Here is a 9,877-nt window from a genome sequence, read left to right on the forward strand (position 1 = left end):
TTGTAAGGTTGTTGGTGGGAAGTTTCCTATTCACTGAGAATAATAAAGGGACAAACAGGGGAGGAGAAGAGATACATAGAGGAGTGATTAAAAAGTATTAGTGCTATAACTTCATAAGTTATCATTATTTCTCTTGAGAGCCTTGACTAACAAATTAGAGATCACAGAGACCTACAAGCAAATGTATTTGCAAGAGCCTGAAACTGGAGTAAGGAGATGTAAATTTGAGTCCTGTCCATCACTTACAGTGGTGTTTCCTTCAGCAAGACAGTTAAGCTACCATTTCCTTCTCTGCTAAAAGTGGCAATATTTCACTGACAACTGCTGTGAAGATTAAATCAGGTGATGGGAGCACCAGGATAGATGTTTACTTTCACTTGGTTCCCCAGAAGCCCAGTCTGGGGTCTGGTAGCAGATAGAGTCCCTAAGAAATATTTGTTGTGAGAATAAATGAAGCATATGATAAATTATTTTACCACTCTTTGCACTTTTGTAGTGTACCACTTCCTCTTGAGCATTTTTTTCTCCCCCTTGACCCCGATCGGGGTGGCTTTTCCCCGGGGCCAGCCAGCCAGCCAACCTCCCTCAGCCCCTCCCCCCAGCCAACCTCCCACAACCCCAATTGGCCCTGATCGCCAGCCAGGCCGAGGGACCCCACTTGTGCACAAATTCATGTACTGGGCCTCTAGTAAAAATATAAAAACCTAAGACACTTGATTTTTTTCCACATATTTTACCACTCTTTGCACTTTTGTAGTGTACCACTTCCTCTTGAGCATTTTTTTCTCTTTGTGCACCATCCTTCTTAGAAAACTCCACAAACACAATTTGAAGTTAGTATAAACCTGAGTCTTTCTCCAGATGAAAATGACAGTGGTGTAAATGATCTTGTAACTAGGACTATACTGGTCAGCCAGCTGATATAACACAATGATCACTTCCAAGAGTTAAAGCTTTTTGATTTTCAACAAGTCTTGGATTTGGCAAAGGAAATTTACCTGTCTTCTCACATTCAGTATAAGGCACTTTGAATTTGTATAAATCATTTAAATGGAGTTCATAGGCACACCCTAATTTATATTTTGGTTAAGTCTAGATTCCCATATAATGAAGCCGGTTTGTTTAAAGCAAGATAGACCTGTAAATATTTAATAGGATAAACCCAAATCAGATTATCTATACCAGTGGTTCTCAACCTTCCTAATGCCGTGACCCTTTAATACAGTTCCTCATGTTGTGGTGACCCCCAACCATAAAATTATTTTCGTTGCTACTTCATAACTGTAATGTTGCTACTGTTATGAATCATAATGTAAATATCTGATATGCAGGATGGTCTTAGGCGACCCCTGTGAAAGGGTCATTTGACTGCCAAAGGGGTCGCGACCCACAGGTTGAGAACCACTGATCTATACTAATAAAAGCCTAGGTGACCGTCACACCCTTTTGTCATCACAAGATGGCCACCACAAAGATGGTCACCCCATGTCATCACAGGATGGCTGCTCCATGTCGTCACAAGATGGCCGCCACAAGATGGCTGTCAGGGGAAGGCAGTTGGGGTTGAACAGGCCAGCAGGCGAGGGCAGTTGGGGATGACCGGGCCGGTAGGGGAGTGGTTAGGGGGTGATTGGGCTGGCAGGCAGAAGCGATTAGGGGCTGATCAGGCAGGCAGGCAGGCAAGCAGTTAGGGGCCAGCAGTCCTGGATTGTGAGAGGGATGTCCAACTGCCGGTTTAGGCCTGATCCTGTAGAGATCGGGCCTAAACCGGCAGTCAGACATCCCCCGAGGGGTCCCAGATTGGAGAGGGTGCAGGCTGGGCTGAGGGACACCCCCCCCTCAGGGTGTGATTTTCATGCACTGAGCCTCTAGTCCTATATAATAAAAGGCCAGTGACCATAACAACATAATGACCAGAACGACCAATCAACCAGTTTCTATGAGGTGCATTGACCCCTCTTGGTCCCTCCCCCCAGCCCACAGGCTCCAATCACTGGATGGCAAACAGGGAACCACGGGTGAACCGAGGTGGGTGGCAGCAGAGTGGGACTGGGGACTGACAAGCGGGCAGAAGGCAGACCTCTTGGTCCCTCCCCCCGGCCCACAGGCTCAGATTGCTGGATGGCAAACAGGGAACCACGGGGAACTGGGGTGGGCAGTGGCTGGGCAGGACTGGGGACTGGCGAGCGGGCAGAAGATGGCCCTGATCGCAGGCTAGGCCTAGGGACCCTACCCGCATAAGATTTCATGTGCTGGGCCTCTAGTATGAGATAGGCGATTTTCTTACCAGAAAATACCAGAGAGCCACTGTGTTGTCCTCAGCAGTCAAAACATATTTAGTAAATATCTACTGTGTTCCAGGCACTATGCCAGGCTTTGGGAATACTATGGTAAATAAACCAAGACATCTCCCCTCAGCCCATGAAGTGGGGCATAGGGTCTAGTGGGAGAGAGAGATTTAAATTAAATAATCCCACAAATGAGGGAGTAGTCACAGATTGAGTGGGATGTAAATAGTCTGGGTCCGTGGTTGGCAAACTGCGGCTCGCGAGCCACATGCAGTTCTTTGGCCCCTTGAGTGTGGCTCTTCCTAAGCCTTAGGAGTACCCTACTTAAGTTAATAACAATGTACCTACCTATATAGTTTAAGTTTAAAAATTTGGCTCTCAAAAGAAATTTCAATCGTTGTACTGCTGATATTTGGCTCTGTTGACTAATGAGTTTGCTGACCACTGGTCTGGGTGAAAGGAACAAGGTTCTATGAGAATACTCAAGAGGGGAACCCAAGCTGGAACAGAAGTGGGTTGATCAAAGAAGCTTACACAAGGAAGTGAGACAAACCAAAGGAAATGCAGGAGCTAATGGGGGAGGAAAATAGTGAGGAGAGCATAGTACGCTGGGGAAATAGCATGTGCTAAGGTTGACCATGTGGCCAGGGGAGCTGGGCAAGTGTGCCAGACTGAGGAAGCACCAAGGAGTTTAGGAAAGAGGAGTGGACATAGAAAGGTCAACAAAGGTCAGAGTCAGCAGGGCTCTAAAAGTCATATGAAAAATTCTTATCTTTATTATCTTTTGAATAATGAGAACCTGTAGAGGAGTTTTGTTTCATTTTGCTTATGTTGTTGTTACATCACCTAGATCAAGATATAAAACATTTCCATAATTTCAGAAAGTTATTTAATGTCCCCTTTGAGTCAATATAAACTCCCTCCCCTCAACAAGGGAGCCACTATTCTTTTATTACCTTAGATTATTTCTTTCTGGCCTAGAACTCATAGGAATGGAATCATACAGTCTATATGCCATTGTGTCTGGCTTATTTCATTTAACATTATGCCTTTAAGATTCATCCATGGCATTACATGTAACAGAAGATTTAGAAGGGTTTGACTCAAAAAGGAAACAAAAATGTAAACCTTAGTCGCAGCTCTTAACTACTGGATTTAGGGGAGATTTGTAGTTATCAGAATTAGGTGACATGGTAGTTTAAGGGATACTTGCATACTTGCTCATCTCCAACTGTATTCTTTTTAAAATATATATATATATATTATTGGTTTTTTTACAGAGAGGAAGGGAGAGGGATAGAGAGTTAGAAACACCGATGACAGAGAAACATCGATCAGCTGCCTCCTGCACACTCCCTACCGGGGATGTGCCCGCAACCAAGGTACATGCCCTTGACCGGAATAGAAACCTGGGACCCTTGAGTCCACAGGCCGACAATCTATCCATTGAGCCAAACCGGTTAGGGTTATATTCTTATTTCTCAACTTAGGATTCTTTTTCTGCCTTCTCTTCATTGCATGGAAAGACTCTCGAACATCAACCATTAGTGAACTTCGTCCCAGTTTGTTGCCAAAATAAAAGGGTCTTTCTTATACTTTCTTGGGATAAATGCAAGAAATATCTGCTCAATGAGATTATTGTTTTAGCTTAATGAAAGGAATGGCAGTTTCATATTTTTTTTTAAAAATATATTTTATTGATTTTTTACAGAGAATAAGAGAGAGGGATAGAGAGTTAGAAATATCGATGAGAGAGATCGATCAGCTGCCTCCTGCACGCCCCCTACTGGGGATTTGCCTGCAACCAAGGTACATGCCCTTGACCGGAATCGAACCCAGGACCCCTCAGTCCACAGGCCAACGCTCTATCCACTGAGCCAAACCGGTTTGGCGGCAGTTTCATATTTTTAAATGCATCTGAACAGGCAATGAAATTGTAGGCTTGTAATATTGTCTTTATTAATACAATGACCAGACTAATTAATCTCTAAGATCCTTAAAGTTATGTGAATTGGATCTATTAGTGGTGGTTTTGTTGACTGGCCTCTATTATCTTTCCCTAGAGCTGCATTTCAATGGAAATGTCGAGAGAAAAAAAGAAAGAAAGGAAGGAAGGAAGAAAAAAGAAAGAAAGAAAGACAAACTTTTTAGCTGTGTGGCCTTTGAAGGTTTGAAGATTCAGGTATATGTAAGCATCAGATAACATCTTTTACTTAAAAAACAAACAAACAGCCGAACCGGTTTGGCTCAGTGGATAGAGTGTCGGCCTGCGGACTCAGGGGTCCCGGGTTCGATTCCAGTCAAGGCCGTGTGCCTTGGCTGCGGGCACGTCCCCACTGGGGGGCATGCAGGAGGCAGCTGATCCATCTCTCTCATCGATGTTTCTGGCTCTCTGTCCCTCTCCCTTCTTCTCTGCAAAAAATCAATAAAATATATTTAAAAAACAAACCGAACAAAAAAAAGAAACATAACATAAATACCCCAAATGAAATTGCTTTGCAAATGTTAATGATTATTGTTACTATCAATTCTTATTAGTGACTTTATTCACTTCAAAGGTACATTGTTAATGCTTTTGTTTTACTATATGTGAATCCTTTAACTTTGATTATATATTTACTTAATTGCTATGATTAGCATGTGGAAGTCTACTAGTATAATTCCTCTATATTGAAACATATGGGAGCTTCCTGTCAAGACATCAAAATTATAACTAAACTACAGAACAACCATCATTCAGAATCACCTGAAATCTGGCTGAATGGAAGTCCTACAACTACAGAATTAAAGAAGAGGCCACATTGAGACTGGTAGGAGGGGCAGAGACACAGACTGGGCTGGTCACACCTACATATTTTATGAAATGTTAAAGGGTCTTCTTTAAGAAGAAGAAGAAGAAAAGATAAAAAATATGAACACCAAAATGGCAATAAATACCTATCTATCAACAATTGAATCTAGAAAGCAAAATGAACAAGAACAACAAAAAGAGTCTCACAGATTCAGAGAACATTTTGACAGTCGTCAAATGGGAAGGCAGTTGGCAGGGTGGGTAAAAAAGGTGAAGGGATTAAGAAGTACAAATTCGTTGTTACAGAATAGTCATGGGGATGGAAAGTACAGCATAGGGAATCTACACTAATAAAAGAGAAAAATGGTAATTGGCATACGATGATACCCTTTTCATTGGCTAATCAGGGCTATATGCAAATTAACTGCCAACTATGATTGGCAGTTAACTGCCAACTATGATTGGCAGTTAACTGCCAACTATGATTGGCAGTTAACTGCCAACTATGATTGGCAGTTAACTGCCAACTATGATTGGCAGTTAACTGCCAACTATGATTGGCAGTTAACTGCCAACTATGATTGGCAGTTAACTGCCAACTATGATTGGCAGTTAACTGCCAACTATGATTGGCAGTTAACTGCCAACTATGATTGGCAGTTAACTGCCAACTAAGATTGGCAGTTAACTGCCAACTAAGATTGGCAGTTAACTGCCAACAAGATGGCGGCTAATTTGCATATGTAGGCACAATGCAGGGAGGCGAAAGGCAAAGCAGGAAGAAGCCCCCTGCCACTGACAGTGATCAGAAACCCAGGGGGGAGCTAAGAGCTGGGGGGCAGGGCAAAGGCGGCCCTGGGGCTGCCTTTGCCCTGCCCCCCAGCCATGATCAGAGAATCAGGCGCCTTTGCCGCCCTGGCCAGTGATAGCAGGAAGTAGGGGTGGAGCCAGCGATAGGAGCTGGGCACGGTCGAAGCTGGCAGTCCCAGGAGCTAGGGGTCCCTTGCCTGGGCCTAAAGCGAAGCCCACGATCACAGGGCCGCTGCAGCTGCGGGTTCCCGCTGCCCGGGCCGGACGCCTAGGCCAGAGGCGTTAGGCCTGGGCAGGGGCAGAGACTGCAACCGCGGGGAGCTGGGGGTCCCCTGCCCAGGCCTGACACCTCTGCCGGAGGCCTCAGGCCTGGTCAAGGGGCCGATCCGGTGATTGGTGATCGGAGGGTGATGAGGGTCAACTCCTCTGGCCGAGGCATCAGGCCTGGGTGGGGGGCAGAGCTGGGGATTGGGGGGATATGATGGTCCCCTTGCCCAGGCCTGAAGCCTGGGTCAGAGGCGTCAGGCTTGGGCGGGGGGTGGAGCAAGCGATCAGAGGGAGATGGGGGTCCCCTGCCCAGGCATGATTCCTGGGCCAGAGGCCTCAGGCCTGGGCGGGGGCCAGAGCCAGTGATCGGGGGGAGATGGGGGTCCCCTGTCCAAGCCTGACACCCCTGGCGGAGGCGTCAGGCCTGGGCAAGGGGCCGATCAGGTGATCAGAGGGTGATGGGGGTCAACGCCTGAGGGCTCCCAGTATGTGAGAGGGGGCAGGCTGGGCTGAGGGACACTCCCCCCCCAACACACCCAGTGCACGAATTTCGTGCAACGGGCCCCTAGTCTATAATAATAAAAGTGTAATATGCCAATTAGACCAGACAGCCGAACGACCTTCCAGACGTCCTTCCAGATGACCTTCCAGACGAAGCCAGGGCTGCAAGGGCTGAGGCAAGCTGCCACAGCTGTGAGGGCCAAGCCCCTTGCACGAATTTCGTGCATCAGACCTCTAGTATAGTCAATAATATTCTAATAACTATGTATGGTGTCAGATGGGTGTGAAATTATCAGGATGATCACTTAGTAAGTAATGTCTAATCACTGCGTTGTACACCTGAAACTAATATAATAATAATGTATGTCAACTGTAATTGAAAAAAAATTTAAATTATTTTTAAAAAGAAACATAGCCCTAGCTGGTTTGGCTTAGTGGATAGAGCATTGGCCTGCGGACTGAAGGGTCCTGGGTTTGATTCCAGCCAAGGGAACATTCCCGGGTTGCGGGCACGATCCCCACTATGGGGTGTGCAGGAGGCAGCTGATCTGTGATTCTCTCTCATTGATGTTTCTACCTCTCCCTCTCCCTTCTTCTTTGAAATCAATAAAAATATATATTTTTTAAAAAAACATAAAATTATTGTATTGGCTAAATTATTGTAAATATTACTATTTCATTCTTGTATGAAGAGGGTTTTTTAAAATCTTCTTTTGCTTTAAAGTACGAAAGGATATAAAGTGAAAAGTTTCTTGCAGCCCATTCCCTTTCCTCAGGCAACCAATTTGCTAGTTACTTAGGTAGCCTTCCACAAAAGTTTTATACAAATAAGTGTATATACTTAACTGAATTTCCTTTTCTGGGTGTACAGATGCTAACTTTTTCTTCTTTTTTTAGCATATAATGAGCTTCAGAAAAAAAATGGGAATCATTTTTGGCACATAATGAGCTTCTTTATCAGAAAAAACATGAGTAACTACTTCATAGAGTTTATGTGAAAATTAAATAAAGTTAACCTATGTAAAGCACTTAGAAAAATGCCAGGCATGTTGTAACCTCTATGTTAGTTTTGTTGTTAACCTTCATCCAAGGGTTTTTTCCCCATTGATTTTTAGAGAAAGTAGAAGAGGGAGGGGCCCATGGGGTCCGCGTGAGGCGCCCCTGTGCTCGTAGGGCATTTCTACTGCTGCACCAAGAGGACACCCATCTTCTGTGGACTTGGAATTCCTGGAGAGCTGCATTTATGAACAACTGGCAATACTTTCTTAAGTCCTACCCTCTTCATTTTCCTTTGTGTTGTGTTTTGGAACATCCAAAAACTATGAAGAGGAACAACATTAGTAATGAAGAGTTTGACTGCCATTTCCTCAATGAGGGCTTTACTGCCAAGGACCTTCTAGACCAGTGGTTCTCAACCTTGGCTGCACATTAGAATCACCTGGGAATCTTTTTAAAATCCTGATTTCTGGGCCTCATCCTCCGGAAATTCTGTTTCTTTGTTATGGGGTGGGGCCACAACATTAGTAACAAAGAAACAGAATTTCGGGAGGATGAGGCCCAGAAATCAGGATTTTAAAAAGATTCCCAGGTGATTCTAATGTGCAGCCAAGGTTGAGAACCACTGGTCTAGACCAAAAAATTGATGAAGTCTCTTCTTCCAATGATAAGGATGCCTTCTCTGCTGCAGATCTGGGAGACATTCTAAAGAAACATCTGAAATGGTTAAAAGCTCTTCCTTGGTATACCCCTTTTATGCAGTCAAATGCAGTGATAGCAGAACCATAGGGAAGACTCTAGTTGTCATCGGGACGGGATTTGACTATGCCAGCAAGACTGAAATACAATTAGTGCAGAGTTTGGGGGTGCCTCCCGGGAGGATTATCTATGCAAATCCTCGTAAACAAGTGTTTCTGATTAAATATGATGCCACTAATGGAATCCAGATGATGACTTTTGATAGTGAAGTTGAGTTGATGAAAGTTGCCAGAGCACATCCAAAGGCAAAGTTGGTCTTATAGATTGCAAAGCAGTCCATCATCTCAGTGTTAAATCTGGCGCCATACTTAAAAAGAGCAAGCTTCTTTTGGAACAGGCAAAAGAGCGAAACATTGATGTCATTGGTGTCAGCTTCCACATGGGAAGTGGCTGTACTGACCCTGAGATCTCCATCTCTGATGCCCCCTGTGTCTTTGACATGGGAGCTGAGGTTGGTTTCAACATGTATCTGCTGGATGTTGGAGGTGGCTTTCCTGGATCTGAGTATGCAAAGTTTAAATTCGAGGAGATCGCCTGTGTAATCAACCCAGTATTTTCCAACAGACTCAGGAGTGACATTCATAGCTGAGCCAGGCAGATACTATGCTGCATCAGCTTTCACGCTTGCAGTTAATATCATTGCCAAAAAAACTGGTATCAAAGGAACAAACAGGTTCTGATGATGGTGAGTTAAGTGAAAAAACCTTTATGTATTATGTGAGTGATGGAGTATATGGATCATTTAATTGCATCTTCTATGATCATGTGCACGGGAAGCACCTTCTGCAGAAGCATCCCAAACCAGATGAGAGGTATTCTTCATCCAGCATGTGGGACCAACCTGTGACAGCCTTGATCGCATTGTAGAGCGCTGCGGCTTACCCAAGATGCATGTGGGGGACTGGGTGCTCTTTGAAAACATGGGTGCTTACACTGCCGCTGCTTCTGTTCTCAATGGGTTCCAGAGGCTGACCATCTACTATGTGATGTCAGGGTCGGCATGGCAACTGATGTGGCAAGTCCAGAACAACTTCCAGCCGGAGGTGGAGAAGCAGAAACACCAGCGCTCTGCTTGTGTCTGGTGCCTGGGAGAGCGGGATTTCAGCTCCTGTTAATGTGTAGATGCCATTCTTGTAGCTGTTATGCAAGTGTAGTTGACTTAAGGGACTTGGGGAGACCATTTAACTTAATTATGGATAATTTTGAAATGTCTTTGTAAGTGGGGTTGGCACAAATGGAAGAAGGTGGAAGGCCTAGGTGACGGGGTCATACTTATCTGTGTTCCTATGGAAACTATTTGAATGTTTGTTTTATACAGATTTTTATTCAGTTTTCAAACATGCTACTGCAGAGTGCCCCTTAGCTGCTGGGCAAGCATTTGTAGCTTGTGCATTGGCAGAACAGGCCAGAGGCTTCGTGTTGTGACCTGTTTTAACAACGAAGTACCTTGAAAATTTTAAAAATA

At 44.6% G+C, this 9,877-nt stretch overlaps 1 pseudogene across 1 annotated transcript; it reads left to right on the forward strand.

Annotated features, from left to right (window-relative positions):
* The first annotated feature begins 7,978 nt into the window (after window positions 1-7,978).
* Window positions 7,979-9,534, forward strand: LOC308530130 (ornithine decarboxylase-like; annotated as a pseudogene). Its single transcript has 2 exons — window positions 7,979-8,061; window positions 8,274-9,534. The product of its transcript is annotated as an ornithine decarboxylase-like (transcript).
* The last annotated feature ends 343 nt before the right edge of the window (window positions 9,535-9,877 follow it).

The sequence above is a fragment of the Myotis nattereri genome (genome assembly GCF_964212035.1).
Source record: "Myotis nattereri genome assembly, chromosome: 14".
NCBI lineage: Eukaryota > Metazoa > Chordata > Mammalia > Chiroptera > Vespertilionidae > Myotis > Myotis nattereri.